Source organism: Balaenoptera borealis (assembly GCF_965194805.1).
Source record: "Balaenoptera borealis genome assembly, chromosome: 10".
Lineage (NCBI taxonomy): Eukaryota > Metazoa > Chordata > Mammalia > Artiodactyla > Balaenopteridae > Balaenoptera > Balaenoptera borealis.
Window position 1 is genome coordinate 39,963,506 of NC_138874.1, and position 15,371 is coordinate 39,978,876.

The following is a 15,371-nucleotide window of genomic DNA, read 5'->3' on the forward strand; positions in this document are numbered from 1 at the left end:
TTAAGGTGTAACGAAGTGGAGGTTCTTGTCAACAGAGCAGCCCTAAACTTTGGGGTGCCTGTGTCTTGCTGATTTTTAGTTTTCCCAATTTATACGCCCATGAGTGGAAGTGCCCTATGCTCTCTAAGCTGAGTTTTTTAGATGTTTCAGGACACACCGTACACTTCTCCAGAGTGGCTGTTGGCAATTTACAGCCCGCCCATCAGCGTAGCAAGGCTCCCATTTCTCCATGGCCTGTCCTGCATTTCTGGTTTTGACACTTTATTCAGCATGGCCCTTTTGACCGATGGGAAGCGAGACTTCTTTGTAGCGCTGATTTGCCTTTCCAGGTTGCTTGGTTGGCCAAAAAGGGCGTATGCGTTTTTTCCTGAATATATTCAGGAAAAAACGCATACGCCTTTTTTGGCCAAGGGCATCATTGTCGAGGTTTTGCCGCTTTTCCTGTGCTTTAAAGGCGATTCGAATCTACCTCCTGAAATCGGTTTCCTGCAATTCTGCCTTACTTTCAAATCCTCTTCGTTGCCTTCCCTCCATATATTTGTGGACGAGAGTTATCATTTCTAACTCTGCAGGTTTGTGAATTGCAGTGCCCCTGAGCTCCATTTTTCAACTCGCTTTCTTGGGAGTTGGCCGCAAAAGCGCAGGATTGCTTCAGGCCCTATTCTGGCTCCGGGCGGCAGGCTGAGCCTGTGGTTAATTCTGCTTCCTGATGGGAAAATAGAGTGACCTGTGCCTGTCCCAACACCTAGAGCTAGTCTCTCATTGGTTCCCCCTCTTCCCGTTCATCCTCAGGACAAATTGCAACGTGTTCGGAACAGGAGGTTAAAGGTGCTGATTCTCCAAGGAGGGAGATTGCTAGTAAAGCGGCTGGAATGGCGAACCGGAGCACAAGGAGATGAGAAATGAGGTGCGTTTTAGAAACCTTTCCCGGTCACACGGTGTACCATCTTCTGGGTTGCTCGTGCATGTTTTCGACGTAGGAAGATGCCCTTGAACCTGGAGATTTGGGACCCATGGGATGGGTACCACGCCGTATTACTTTACAGGGTCTGCGTTAGCTCACCCAACCTCACCAAACCTCTCAACCCCAAGAGTGTCCACCCTTATGTCTCAATCAGCTGTGGGTCTAGATATGGTCAATCCAGGTGGCATCGCAGCCCCTGAACGAATTTTGTAAGAATTTCTCTCTCTTTCACTGTCTTTGTTTCACGGGTTTTTAAAAGTAATTGATTTTTATAATAGGGTTTAGCTGCTTTGCACTGCTGTGTTTATGCCGCTTTACACCCACTTGACTCACTTACAGAGAGATATCAATACATAGGTTTTAAGATTCTTACTAGTCAGCTATATTCTTGGGCGGTGAATAGGGGGCGTTGAGTCCAGTTCACTGAGCAAGGAGTAGGTCTGGTCTATTACATATTGGGTTTATGGAACGGTATCTGAGCTAATTTGAAACCCTTGTTTTATGCATCACCCCACCTCACCTTTCCCGTTAAGCAGCCATAGTGTGTTTTCTAAACGTGCGACTCTGTTCTGTTTTGTAATTCAGTTCAAGGGTAGCGGTTTTTACATTCTCTCTGTAAGTGATATCTTATGATAAGTGTCTTTTTCTGTGTGACTTATTTCACTTAGAATCGTCGTACCTAAATCCACTCATCATGCTGCTCCTAGCCTTATGACGTTGATTTCATGGCTGAGTGATATTCCATTGTACATAAGGACCACAACTTCTTTATCCATTCTTCTCTTTCCTGGGATGTTTAAGGTGTAACGAAGTGGAGGTTCTTGTCAACAGAGCAGCCCTAAACTTTGGGGTGCCTGTGTCTTGCTGATTTTTAGTTTTCCCAATTTATACGCCCATGAGTGGAAGTGCCCTATGCTCTCTAAGCTGAGTTTTTTAGATGTTTCAGGACACACCGTACACTTCTCCAGAGTGGCTGTTGGCAATTTACAGCCCGCCCATCAGCGTAGCAAGGCTCCCATTTCTCCATGGCCTGTCCTGCATTTCTGGTTTTGACACTTTATTCAGCATGGCCCTTTTGACCGATGGGAAGCGAGACTTCTTTGTAGCGCTGATTTGCCTTTCCAGGTTGCTTGGTTGGCCAAAAAGGGCGTATGCGTTTTTTCCTGAATATATTCAGGAAAAAACGCATACGCCCTTTTTGGCCAAGGGCATCATTGTCGAGGTTTTGCCGCTTTTCCTGTGCTTTAAATGCGATTCGAATCTACCTCCTGAAATCGGTTTCCTGCAATTCTGCCTTGCTTTCAAATCCTCTTCGTAGCCTTCCCTCCATATATTTGTGGACGAGAGTTATCATTTCTAACTCTGCAGGTTTGTGAATTGCAGTGCCCCTGAGCTCCATTTTTCAACTCGCTTTCTTGGGAGCTGGCCGCAAAAGCGCAGGATTGCTTCAGGCCCTATTCTGGCTCCGGGCGGCAGGCTGAGCCTGTGGTTAATTCTGCTTCCTGATGGGAAAATAGAGTGACCTGTGCCTGTCCCAACACCTAGAGCTAGTCTCTCATTGGTTCCCCCTCTTCCCGTTCATCCTCAGGACAAATTGCAACGTGTACGGAACAGGAGGTTAAAGGTGCTGATTCTCCAAGGAGGGAGATTGCTAGTAAAGCGGCTGGAATGGCGAACCGGAGCACAAGGAGATGAGAAATGAGGTGCGTTTTAGAAACCTTTCCCGGTCACACGGTGTACCATCTTCTGGGTTTCTCGTGCATGTTTTCGACGTAGGAAGATGCCCTTGACCCTGGAGATTTGGGACCCATGGGATGGGTACCACGCCGAATTACTTTAAAGGGTCTGTGTTAGCTCACCCAACCTCACCAAACCTCTCAGCCCCAAGAGTGTCCACCCTTATGTCTCAATCAGCTGTGGGTCTAGATATGGTCAATCCAGGTGGCATCGCAGCCCCTGAACGAATTTTGTAAGAATTTCTCTCTCTTTCACTGTCTTTGTTTCACGGGTTTTTAAAAGTAATTGATTTTTATAATAGGGTTTAGCTGCTTTGCACTGCTGTGTTTATGCCGCTTTACACCCACTTGACTCACTTACAGAGAGATATCAATACATAGGTTTTAAGATTCTTACTAGTCAGATATATTCTTGGGCGGTGAATAGGGGGCGTTGAGTCCAGTTCACTGAGCAAGGAGTAGGTCTGGTCTATTACATATTGGGTTTATGGAACGGTATCTGAGCTAATTTGAAACCCTTGTTTTATGCATCACCCCACCTCACCTTTCCCGTTAAGCAGCCATAGTGTGTTTTCTAAACGTGCGACTCTGTTCTGTTTTGTAATTCAGTTCAAGGGTAGCGGTTTTTACATTCTCTCTGTAAGTGATATCTTATGATAAGTGTCTTTTTCTGTGTGACTTATTTCACTTAGAATCGTCGTACCTAAATCCACTCATCATGCTGCTCCTAGCCTTATGACGTTGATTTCATGGCTGAGTGATATTCCATTGTACATAAGGACCACAACTTCTTTATCCATTCTTCTCTTTCCTGGGATGTTTAAGGTGTAACGAAGTGGAGGTTCTTGTCAACAGAGCAGCCCTAAACTTTGGGGTGCCTGTGTCTTGCTGATTTTTAGTTTTCCCAATTTATACGCCCATGAGTGGAAGTGCCCTATGCTCTCTAAGCTGAGTTTTTTAGATGTTTCAGGACACACCGTACACTTCTCCAGAGTGGCTGTTGGCAATTTACAGCCCGCCCATCAGCGTAGCAAGGCTCCCATTTCTCCATGGCCTGTCCTGCATTTCTGGTTTTGACACTTTATTCAGCATGGCCCTTTTGACCGATGGGAAGCGAGACTTCTTTGTAGCGCTGATTTGCCTTTCCAGGTTGCTTGGTTGGCCAAAAAGGGCGTATGCGTTTTTTCCTGAATATATTCAGGAAAAAACGCATACGCCCTTTTTGGCCAAGGGCATCATTGTCGAGGTTTTGCCGCTTTTCCTGTGCTTTAAAGGCGATTCGAATCTACCTCCTGAAATCGGTTTCCTGCAATTCTGCCTTGCTTTCAAATCCTCTTCGTAGCCTTCCCTCCATATATTTGTGGACGAGAGTTATCATTTCTAACTCTGCAGGTTTGTGAATTGCAGTGCCCCTGAGCTCCATTTTTCAACTCGCTTTCTTGGGAGCTGGCCGCAAAAGCGCAGGATTGCTTCAGGCCCTATTCTGGCTCCGGGCGGCAGGCTGAGCCTGTGGTTAATTCTGCTTCCTGATGGGAAAATAGAGTGACCTGTGCCTGTCCCAACACCTAGAGCTAGACTCTCATTGGTTCCCCCTCTTCCCGTTCATCCTCAGGACAAATTGCAACGTGTACGGAACAGGAGGTTAAAGGTGCTGATTCTCCAAGGAGGGAGATTGCTAGTAAAGCGGCTGGAATGGCGAACCGGAGCTCAAGGAGATGAGAAATGAGGTGCGTTTTAGAAACCTTTCCCGGTCACACGGTGTACCATCTTCTGGGTTTCTCGTGCATGTTTTCGACATAGGAAGATGCCCTTGAACCTGGAGATTTGGGACCCATGGGATGGGTACCACGCCGAATTACTTTAAAGGGTCTGCGTTAGCTCACCCAACCTCACCAAACCTCTCAGCCCCAAGAGTGTCCACCCTTATGTCTCAATCAGCTGTGGGTCTAGATATGGTCAATCCAGGTGGCATCGCAGCCCCTGAACGAATTTTGTAAGAATTTCTCTCTCTTTCACTGTCTTTGTTTCACGGGTTTTTAAAAGTAATTGATTTTTATAATAGGGTTTAGCTGCTTTGCACTGCTGTGTTTATGCCGCTTTACACCCACTTGACTCACTTACAGAGAGATATCAATACATAGGTTTTAAGATTCTTACTAGTCAGATATATTCTTGGGCGGTGAATAGGGGGCGTTGAGTCCAGTTCACTGAGCAAGGAGTAGGTCTGGTCTATTACATATTGGGTTTATGGAACGGTATCTGAGCTAATTTGAAACCCTTGTTTTATGCATCACCCCACCTCACCTTTCCCGTTAAGCAGCCATAGTGTGTTTTCTAAACGTGCGACTCTGTTCTGTTTTGTAATTCAGTTCAAGGGTAGCGGTTTTTACATTCCCTCTGTAAGTGATATCTTATGATAAGTGTCTTTTTCTGTGTGACTTATTTCACTTAGATTCGTCGTACCTAAATCCACTCATCATGCTGCTCCTAGCCTTATGACGTTGATTTCATGGCTGAGTGATATTCCATTGTACATAAGGACCACAACTTCTTTATCCATTCTTCTCTTTCCTGGGATGTTTAAGGTGTAACGAAGTGGAGGTTCTTGTCAACAGAGCAGCCCTAAACTTTGGGGTGCCTGTGTCTTGCTGATTTTTAGTTTTCCCAATTTATACGCCCATGAGTGGAAGTGCCCTATGCTCTCTAAGCTGAGTTTTTTAGATGTTTCAGGACACACCGTACACTTCTCCAGAGTGGCTGTTGGCAATTTACAGCCCGCCCATCAGCGTAGCAAGGCTCCCATTTCTCCATGGCCTGTCCTGCATTTCTGGTTTTGACACTTTATTCAGCATGGCCCTTTTGACCGATGGGAAGCGAGACTTCTTTGTAGCGCTGATTTGCCTTTCCAGGTTGCTTGGTTGGCCAAAAAGGGCGTATGCGTTTTTTCCTGAATATATTCAGGAAAAAACGCATACGCCCTTTTTGGCCAAGGGCATCATTGTCGAGGTTTTGCCGCTTTTCCTGTGCTTTAAAGGCGATTCGAATCTACCTCCTGAAATCGGTTTCCTGCAATTCTGCCTTGCTTTCAAATCCTCTTCGTAGCCTTCCCTCCATATATTTGTGGACGAGAGTTATCATTTCTAACTCTGCAGGTTTGTGAATTGCAGTGCCCCTGAGCTCCATTTTTCAACTCGCTTTCTTGGGAGCTGGCCGCAAAAGCGCAGGATTGCTTCAGGCCCTATTCTGGCTCCAGGCGGCAGGCTGAGCCTGTGGTTAATTCTGCTTCCTGATGGGAAAATAGAGTGACCTGTGCCTGTCCCAACACCTAGAGCTAGTCTCTCATTGGTTCCCCCTCTTCCCGTTCATCCTCAGGACAAATTGCAACGTGTTCGGAACAGGAGGTTAAAGGTGCTGATTCTCCAAGGAGGGAGATTGCTAGTAAAGCGGCTGGAATGGCGAACCGGAGCACAAGGAGATGAGAAATGAGGTGCGTTTTAGAAACCTTTCCCGGTCACACGGTGTACCATCTTCTGGGTTTCTCGTGCATGTTTTCGACGTAGGAAGATGCCCTTGAACCTGGAGATTTGGGACCCATGGGATGGGTACCACGCCGTATTACTTTAAAGGGTCTGCGTTTGCTCACCCAACCTCACCAAACCTCTCAGCCCCAAGAGTGTCCACCCTTATGTCTCAGTCATCTGTGGGTCTAGATATGGTCAATCCAGGTGGCATCGCAGCCCCTGAACGAATTTTGTAAGAATTTCTCTCTCTTTCACTGTCTTTGTTTCACGGGTTTTTTAAAGTAATTGATTTTTATAATGGGGTTTAGCTGCTTTGCACTGCTGTGTTTATGCCGCTTTACACCTACTTGACTCACTTACAGAGAGATATCAATACATAGGTTTTATGAATCTTACTAGTCAGATATATTCTTGGGCGGTGAATAGGGGGCGTTGAGTCCAGTTCACTGAGCAAGGAGTAGGTCTGGTCTATTACATATTGGGTTTATGGAACGGTATCTGAGCTAATTTGAAACCCTTGTTTTATGCATCACCCCACCTCACCTTTCCCGTTAAGCAGCCATAGTGTGTTTTCTAAACGTGCGACTCTGTTCTGTTTTGTAATTCAGTTCAAGGGTAGCGGTTTTTACATTCCCTCTGTAAGTGATATCTTATGATAAGTGTCTTTTTCTGTGTGACTTATTTCACTTAGAATCGTCGTACCTAAATCCACTCATCATGCTGCTCCTAGCCTTATGACGTTGATTTCATGGCTGAGTGATATTCCATTGTACATAAGGACCACAACTTCTTTATCCATTCTTCTCTTTCCTGGGATGTTTAAGGTGTAACGAAGTGGAGGTTCTTGTCAACAGAGCAGCCCTAAACTTTGGGGTGCCTGTGTCTTGCTGATTTTTAGTTTTCCCAATTTATACGCCCATGAGTGGAAGTGCCCTATGCTCTCTAAGCTGAGTTTTTTAGATGTTTCAGGACACACCGTACACTTCTCCAGAGTGGCTGTTGGCAATTTACAGCCCGCCCATCAGCGTAGCAAGGCTCCCATTTCTCCATGGCCTGTCCTGCATTTCTGGTTTTGACACTTTATTCAGCATGGCCCTTTTGACCGATGGGAAGCGAGACTTCTTTGTAGCGCTGATTTGCCTTTCCAGGTTGCTTGGTTGGCCAAAAAGGGCGTATGCGTTTTTTCCTGAATATATTCAGGAAAAAACGCATACGCCCTTTTTGGCCAAGGGCATCATTGTCGAGGTTTTGCCGCTTTTCCTGTGCTTTAAAGGCGATTCGAATCTACCTCCTGAAATCGGTTTCCTGCAATTCTGCCTTGCTTTCAAATCCTCTTCGTAGCCTTCCCTCCATATATTTGTGGACGAGAGTTATCATTTCTAACTCTGCAGGTTTGTGAATTGCAGTGCCCCTGAGCTCCATTTTTCAACTCGCTTTCTTGGGAGCTGGCCGCAAAAGCGCAGGATTGCTTCAGGCCCTATTCTGGCTCCAGGCGGCAGGCTGAGCCTGTGGTTAATTCTGCTTCCTGATGGGAAAATAGAGTGACCTGTGCCTGTCCCAACACCTAGAGCTAGTCTCTCATTGGTTCCCCCTCTTCCCGTTCATCCTCAGGACAAATTGCAACGTGTTCGGAACAGGAGGTTAAAGGTGCTGATTCTCCAAGGAGGGAGATTGCTAGTAAAGCGGCTGGAATGGCGAACCGGAGCACAAGGAGATGAGAAATGAGGTGCGTTTTAGAAACCTTTCCCGGTCACACGGTGTACCATCTTCTGGGTTTCTCGTGCATGTTTTCAACGTAGGAAGATGCCCTTGAACCTGGAGATTTGGGACCCATGGGATGGGTACCACGCCGTATTACTTTAAAGGGTCTGCGTTTGCTCACCCAACCTCACCAAACCTCTCAGCCCCAAGAGTGTCCACCCTTATGTCTCAGTCATCTGTGGGTCTAGATATGGTCAATCCAGGTGGCATCGCAGCCCCTGAACGAATTTTGTAAGAATTTCTCTCTCTTTCACTGTCTTTGTTTCACGGGTTTTTTAAAGTAATTGATTTTTATAATGGGGTTTAGCTGCTTTGCACTGCTGTGTTTATGCCGCTTTACACCTACTTGACTCACTTACAGAGAGATATCAATACATAGGTTTTATGAATCTTACTAGTCAGATATATTCTTGGGCGGTGAATAGGGGGCGTTGAGTCCAGTTCACTGAGCAAGGAGTAGGTCTTGTCTATTACATATTGGGTTTATGGAACGGTATCTGAGCTAATTTGAAACCCTTGTTTTATGCATCACCCCACCTCACCTTTCCCGTTAAGCAGCCATAGTGTGTTTTCTAAACGTGCGACTCTGTTCTGTTTTGTAATTCAGTTCAAGGGTAGCGGTTTTTACATTCCCTCTGTAAGTGATATCTTATGATAAGTGTCTTTTTCTGTGTGACTTATTTCACTTAGAATCGTCGTACCTAAATCCACTCATCATGCTGCTCCTAGCCTTATGACGTTGATTTCATGGCTGAGTGATATTCCATTGTACATAAGGACCACAACTTCTTTATCCATTCTTCTCTTTCCTGGGATGTTTAAGGTGTAACGAAGTGGAGGTTCTTGTCAACAGAGCAGCCCTAAACTTTGGGGTGCCTGTGTCTTGCTGATTTTTAGTTTTCCCAATTTATACGCCCATGAGTGGAAGTGCCCTATGCTCTCTAAGCTGAGTTTTTTAGATGTTTCAGGACACACCGTACACTTCTCCAGAGTGGCTGTTGGCAATTTACAGCCCGCCCATCAGCGTAGCAAGGCTCCCATTTCTCCATGGCCTGTCCTGCATTTCTGGTTTTGACACTTTATTCAGCATGGCCCTTTTGACCGATGGGAAGCGAGACTTCTTTGTAGCGCTGATTTGCCTTTCCAGGTTGCTTGGTTGGCCAAAAAGGGCGTATGCGTTTTTTCCTGAATATATTCAGGAAAAAACGCATACGCCCTTTTTGGCCAAGGGCATCATTGTCGAGGTTTTGCCGCTTTTCCTGTGCTTTAAAGGCGATTCGAATCTACCTCCTGAAATCGGTTTCCTGCAATTCTGCCTTGCTTTCAAATCCTCTTCGTTGCCTTCCCTCCATATATTTGTGGACGAGAGTTATCATTTCTAACTCTGCAGGTTTGTGAATTGCAGTGCCCCTGAGCTCCATTTTTCAACTCGCTTTCTTGGGAGCTGGCCGCAAAAGCGCAGGATTGCTTCAGGCCCTATTCTGGCTCCAGGCGGCAGGCTGAGCCTGTGGTTAATTCTGCTTCCTGATGGGAAAATAGAGTGACCTGTGCCTGTCCCAACACCTAGAGCTAGTCTCTCATTGGTTCCCCCTCTTCCCGTTCATCCTCAGGACAAATTGCAACGTGTTCGGAACAGGAGGTTAAAGGTGCTGATTCTCCAAGGAGGGAGATTGCTAGTAAAGCGGCTGGAATGGCGAACCGGAGCACAAGGAGATGAGAAATGAGGTGCGTTTTAGAAACCTTTCCCGGTCACACGGTGTACCATCTTCTGGGTTTCTCGTGCATGTTTTCGACGTAGGAAGATGCCCTTGAACCTGGAGATTTGGGACCCATGGGATGGGTACCACGCCGTATTACTTTACAGGGTCTGCGTTAGCTCACCCAACCTCACCAAACCTCTCAGCCCCAAGAGTGTCCACCCTTATGTCTCAATCAGCTGTGGGTCTAGATATGGTCAATCCAGGTGGCATCGCAGCCCCTGAACGAATTTTGTAAGAATTTCTCTCTCTTTCACTGTCTTTGTTTCACGGGTTTTTAAAAGTAATTGATTTTTATAATAGGGTTTAGCTGCTTTGCACTGCTGTGTTTATGCCGCTTTTCACCCACTTGACTCACTTACAGAGAGATATCAATACATAGGTTTTAAGATTCTTACTAGTCAGATATATTCTTGGGCGGTGAATAGGGGGCGTTGAGTCCAGTTCACTGAGCAAGGAGTAGGTCTTGTCTATTACATATTGGGTTTATGGAACGGTATCTGAGCTAATTTGAAACCCTTGTTTTATGCATCACCCCACCTCACCTTTCCCGTTAAGCAGCCATAGTGTGTTTTCTAAACGTGCGACTCTGTTCTGTTTTGTAATTCAGTTCAAGGGTAGCGGTTTTTACATTCTCTCTGTAAGTGATATCTTATGATAAGTGTCTTTTTCTGTGTGACTTATTTCACTTAGAATCGTCGTACCTAAATCCACTCATCATGCTGCTCCTAGCCTTATGACGTTGATTTCATGGCTGAGTGATATTCCATTGTACATAAGGACCACAACTTCTTTATCCATTCTTCTCTTTCCTGGGATGTTTAAGGTGTAACGAAGTGGAGGTTCTTGTCAACAGAGCAGCCCTAAACTTTGGGGTGCCTGTGTCTTGCTGATTTTTAGTTTTCCCAATTTATACGCCCATGAGTGGAAGTGCCCTATGCTCTCTAAGCTGAGTTTTTTAGATGTTTCAGGACACACCGTACACTTCTCCAGAGTGGCTGTTGGCAATTTACAGCCCGCCCATCAGCGTAGCAAGGCTCCCATTTCTCCATGGCCTGTCCTGCATTTCTGGTTTTGACACTTTATTCAGCATGGCCCTTTTGACCGATGGGAAGCGAGACTTCTTTGTAGCGCTGATTTGCCTTTCCAGGTTGCTTGGTTGGCCAAAAAGGGCGTATGCGTTTTTTCCTGAATATATTCAGGAAAAAACGCATACGCCCTTTTTGGCCAAGGGCATCATTGTCGAGGTTTTGCCGCTTTTCCTGTGCTTTAAAGGCGATTCGAATCTACCTCCTGAAATCGGTTTCCTGCAATTCTGCCTTGCTTTCAAATCCTCTTCGTAGCCTTCCCTCCATATATTTGTGGACGAGAGTTATCATTTCTAACTCTGCAGGTTTGTGAATTGCAGTGCCCCTGAGCTCCATTTTTCAACTCGCTTTCTTGGGAGCTGGCCGCAAAAGCGCAGGATTGCTTCAGGCCCTATTCTGGCTCCGGGCGGCAGGCTGAGCCTGTGGTTAATTCTGCTTCCTGATGGGAAAATAGAGTGACCTGTGCCTGTCCCAACACCTAGAGCTAGACTCTCATTGGTTCCCCCTCTTCCCGTTCATCCTCAGGACAAATTGCAACGTGTACGGAACAGGAGGTTAAAGGTGCTGATTCTCCAAGGAGGGAGATTGCTAGTAAAGCGGCTGGAATGGCGAACCGGAGCTCAAGGAGATGAGAAATGAGGTGCGTTTTAGAAACCTTTCCCGGTCACACGGTGTACCATCTTCTGGGTTTCTCGTGCATGTTTTCGACATAGGAAGATGCCCTTGAACCTGGAGATTTGGGACCCATGGGATGGGTACCACGCCGAATTACTTTAAAGGGTCTGCGTTAGCTCACCCAACCTCACCAAACCTCTCAGCCCCAAGAGTGTCCACCCTTATGTCTCAATCAGCTGTGGGTCTAGATATGGTCAATCCAGGTGGCATCGCAGCCCCTGAACGAATTTTGTAAGAATTTCTCTCTCTTTCACTGTCTTTGTTTCACGGGTTTTTAAAAGTAATTGATTTTTATAATAGGGTTTAGCTGCTTTGCACTGCTGTGTTTATGCCGCTTTTCACCCACTTGACTCACTTACAGAGAGATATCAATACATAGGTTTTAAGATTCTTACTAGTCAGATATATTCTTGGGCGGTGAATAGGGGGCGTTGAGTCCAGTTCACTGAGCAAGGAGTAGGTCTGGTCTATTACATATTGGGTTTATGGAACGGTATCTGAGCTAATTTGAAACCCTTGTTTTATGCATCACCCCACCTCACCTTTCCCGTTAAGCAGCCATAGTGTGTTTTCTAAATGTGCGACTCTGTTCTGTTTTGTAATTCAGTTCAAGGGTAGCGGTTTTTACATTCCCTCTGTAAGTGATATCTTATGATAAGTGTCTTTTTCTGTGTGACTTATTTCACTTAGAATCGTCGTACCTAAATCCACTCATCATGCTGCTCCTAGCCTTATGACGTTGATTTCATGGCTGAGTGATATTCCATTGTACATAAGGACCACAACTTCTTTATCCATTCTTCTCTTTCCTGGGATGTTTAAGGTGTAACGAAGTGGAGGTTCTTGTCAACAGAGCAGCCCTAAACTTTGGGGTGCCTGTGTCTTGCTGATTTTTAGTTTTCCCAATTTATACGCCCATGAGTGGAAGTGCCCTATGCTCTCTAAGCTGAGTTTTTTAGATGTTTCAGGACACACCGTACACTTCTCCAGAGTGGCTGTTGGCAATTTACAGCCCGCCCATCAGCGTAGCAAGGCTCCCATTTCTCCATGGCCTGTCCTGCATTTCTGGTTTTGACACTTTATTCATCATGGCCCTTTTGACCGATGGGAAGCGAGACTTCTTTGTAGCGCTGATTTGCCTTTCCAGGTTGCTTGGTTGGCCAAAAAGGGCGTATGCGTTTTTTCCTGAATATATTCAGGAAAAAACGCATACGCCCTTTTTGGCCAAGGGCATCATTGTCGAGGTTTTGCCGCTTTTCCTGTGCTTTAAAGGCGATTCGAATCTACCTCCTGAAATCGGTTTCCTGCAATTCTGCCTTGCTTTCAAATCCTCTTCGTAGCCTTCCCTCCATATATTTGTGGACGAGAGTTATCATTTCTAACTCTGCAGGTTTGTGAATTGCAGTGCCCCTGAGCTCCATTTTTCAACTCGCTTTCTTGGGAGCTGGCCGCAAAAGCGCAGGATTGCTTCAGGCCCTATTCTGGCTCCGGGCGGCAGGCTGAGCCTGTGGTTAATTCTGCTACCTGATGGGAAAATAGAGTGACCTGTGCCTGTCCCAACACCTAGAGCTAGTCTCTCATTGGTTCCCCCTCTTCCCGTTCATCCTCAGGACAAATTGCAACGTGTACGGAACAGGAGGTTAAAGGTGCTGATTCTCCAAGGAGGGAGATTGCTAGTAAAGCGGCTGGAATGGCGAACCGGAGCACAAGGAGATGAGAAATGAGGTGCGTTTTAGAAACCTTTCCCGGTCACACGGTGTACCATCTTCTGGGTTTCTCGTGCATGTTTTCGACGTAGGAAGATGCCCTTGAACCTGGAGATTTGGGACCCATGGGATGGGTACCACGCCGTATTACTTTACAGGGTCTGCGTTAGCTCACCCAACCTCACCAAACCTCTCAGCCCCAAGAGTGTCCACCCTTATGTCTCAATCAGCTGTGGGTCTAGATATGGTCAATCCAGGTGGCATCGCAGCCCCTGAACGAATTTTGTAAGAATTTCTCTCTCTTTCACTGTCTTTGTTTCACGGGTTTTTAAAAGTAATTGATTTTTATAATAGGGTTTAGCTGCTTTGCACTGCTGTGTTTATGCCGCTTTTCACCCACTTGACTCACTTACAGAGAGATATCAATACATAGGTTTTAAGATTCTTACTAGTCAGATATATTCTTGGGCGGTGAATAGGGGGCGTTGAGTCCAGTTCACTGAGCAAGGAGTAGGTCTGGTCTATTACATATTGGGTTTATGGAACGGTATCTGAGCTAATTTGAAACCCTTGTTTTATGCATCACCCCACCTCACCTTTCCCGTTAAGCAGCCATAGTGTGTTTTCTAAATGTGCGACTCTGTTCTGTTTTGTAATTCAGTTCAAGGGTAGCGGTTTTTACATTCCCTCTGTAAGTGATATCTTATGATAAGTGTCTTTTTCTGTGTGACTTATTTCACTTAGAATCGTCGTACCTAAATCCACTCATCATGCTGCTCCTAGCCTTATGACGTTGATTTCATGGCTGAGTGATATTCCATTGTACATAAGGACCACAACTTCTTTATCCATTCTTCTCTTTCCTGGGATGTTTAAGGTGTAGCGAAGTGGAGGTTCTTGTCAACAGAGCAGCCCTAAACTTTGGGGTGCCTGTGTCTTGCTGATTTTTAGTTTTCCCAATTTATACGCCCATGAGTGGAAGTGCCCTATGCTCTCTAAGCTGAGTTTTTTAGATGTTTCAGGACACACCGTACACTTCTCCAGAGTGGCTGTTGGCAATTTACAGCCCGCCCATCAGCGTAGCAAGGCTCCCATTTCTCCATGGCCTGTCCTGCATTTCTGGTTTTGACACTTTATTCAGCATGGCCCTTTTGACCGATGGGAAGCGAGACTTCTTTGTAGCGCTGATTTGCCTTTCCAGGTTGCTTGGTTGGCCAAAAAGGGCGTATGCGTTTTTTCCTGAATATATTCAGGAAAAAACGCATACGCCCTTTTTGGCCAAGGGCATCATTGTCGAGGTTTTGCCGCTTTTCCTGTGCTTTAAAGGCGATTCGAATCTACCTCCTGAAATCGGTTTCCTGCAATTCTGCCTTGCTTTCAAATCCTCTTCGTTGCCTTCCCTCCATATATTTGTGGACGAGAGTTATCATTTCTAACTCTGCAGGTCTGTGAATTGCAGTGCCCCTGAGCTCCATTTTTCAACTCGCTTTCTTGGGAGCTGGCCGCAAAAGCGCAGGATTGCTTCAGGCCCTATTCTGGCTCCGGGCGGCAGGCTGAGCCTGTGGTTAATTCTGCTACCTGATGGGAAAATAGAGTGACCTGTGCCTGTCCCAACACCTAGAGCTAGTCTCTCATTGGTTCCCCCTCTTCCCGTTCATCCTCAGGACAAATTGCAACGTGTACGGAACAGGAGGTTAAAGGTGCTGATTCTCCAAGGAGGGAGATTGCTAGTAAAGCGGCTGGAATGGCGAACCGGAGCACAAGGAGATGAGAAATGAGGTGCGTTTTAGAAACCTTTCCCGGTCACACAGTGTACCATCTTCTGGGTTTCTCGTGCATGTTTTCGACGTAGGAAGATGCCCTTGAACCTGGAGATTTGGGACCCATGGGATGGGTACCACGCCGTATTACTTTACAGGGTCTGCGTTAGCTCACCCAACCTCACCAAACCTCTCAGCCCCAAGAGTGTCCACCCTTATGTCTCAATCAGCTGTGGGTCTAGATATGGTCAATCCAGGTGGCATCGCAGCCCCTGAACGAATTTTGTAAGAATTTCTCTCTCTTTCACTGTCTTTGTTTCACGGGTTTTTAAAAGTAATTGATTTTTATAATAGGGTTTAGCTGCTTTGCACTGCTGTGTTTATGCCGCTTTTCACCCACTTG